This window comes from Rattus norvegicus, chromosome 8, assembly GCF_021556685.1.
Source record: "Rattus norvegicus strain SHRSP/BbbUtx chromosome 8, alternate assembly SHRSP_T2T, whole genome shotgun sequence".
NCBI classification, from domain to species: domain Eukaryota; kingdom Metazoa; phylum Chordata; class Mammalia; order Rodentia; family Muridae; genus Rattus; species Rattus norvegicus.
In genome coordinates, this window is record NC_141541.1 from 84203791 (window position 1) to 84205441 (window position 1651).

Sequence of the window (1651 nt, forward strand, 5' to 3'; positions counted from 1 at the left end):
CAATGTTATTTTCTAAGAGTGGGAAGCATGTCATATCACCAAAACCAAGAATAATACCATAAACTCAGAATACTCAACAATGACTACAATATATACTACGTGTATTGTTATAGGAAGCTAATGCACCTTCCGTTTTTACATATTGAGACAAAGGTGCTGTTTGTCGATATCATTTTAAATATCCAGCAAGGAATGACACTCTGAGAACATGAAGTTGCCACAGAAGCTACAACTAGAACTAATTACTTGTGACTAAATTTCGACAGGCTGTTAATTAAAGTCATGAACTTAAGGCTGTCGTGACTGACACTTTACATTGAGATGTTGGAAAGAAGGAAAAATGGTGAAAACTTTAGGGCCAGAGAAAGGTTAAAAAGAATGAAGTCTGAAGGATAAATGCAGACAAGACACTTCATCGTCATTTGAAATATGGTTTCAGGATCTGCCTGCTGAAATGAAAATTCATGTCAATTTCTTAGCCCTCTTTTTCTTTTTTACTCACAGCGTAGCCTGTAGATGTGCTGAGACTCCTCCTGTGTCATTTTTATTCTATAACTACACACATGGAACATCTAAGGGGTGTAAAGTTGTAAGAAATGCAGTCTGGGCTTTGGTGATCTTGAGTGCGGTGCTGCAACGTTGCCCTGTGAGGACGGGGCGGGGGGGAGACAACGGGGAGCAGCATAGATGGTTCCTGGGTGGGCTCTGGGATGTGAAGGTGTCTCTGTGATTTTCATTACCAGGCCGTAACCATTTTAAAAAGCAGAATAGACAAGAATAATGGTTCCCATGAATTAAATTAAAAAATGTTTTGGATGAACCTAGCAAAATGAGAACTCTAATAGTTAAAAAAACAGTAGAATGGAGAAACAAAACATCAAGGTATTTTATTTCCAAACTATCAATGATAGGATTATCACCCGTGATAGGATTATGATCAATGATAAGATCACCATCTGTAAAAGTGGATTGTCTAAACATTTCCATTCAGAAAAGCAATGGTAGCTTTCAACAGTTTTAAAACTCATATGGCCAATAGGTGGCAGTGTCCTCCTGGGTTTCTGTTTAAGCCTCATTTCTCTAGAGGTGACATTTTCAAGCATTTTCTGCCTCTAATGGGCTTTTAAAAGAAAATGCAAGCAACATCATTACTATCACATATACCGAACGGTAATTATAACTGAGTGGGGATGCTTTTCACAAGGACAGTGTTATAGACTTTTTGCACAGACCAATTTGAAATCTTCTGTACGGCACGGAGACAGTAACAACACAGCTAAGGAGTCAGAGAGAGAGGGATAGATGATAGACGATTGGGAGATAGACATTTTACAAACCATTAACCAGTCAACATGCAGGCTTTACACTTTCCAAGGAGTTTGCTATTGTTTATCTTTCTGGGCTTCTACTCATCCCTTGATATAAATCAGTTCGCTGTAACAATATGGGAGCAATGACTGGTTTTCAACTAAGACTAGTCAATGATGGGAGCAATATAAACTTAAACTTTGTGTTCCTGTCAGACAATGCTTTCCCACTATCACGCTCAATTTAGAAGTTTTTTTTCCCCCAAGAAGCAAATAATAAACACTCGACAATAACGAGTAGAATGAAGGCATATGCAAATATCCTTTTCAGAAAATATTGTTAC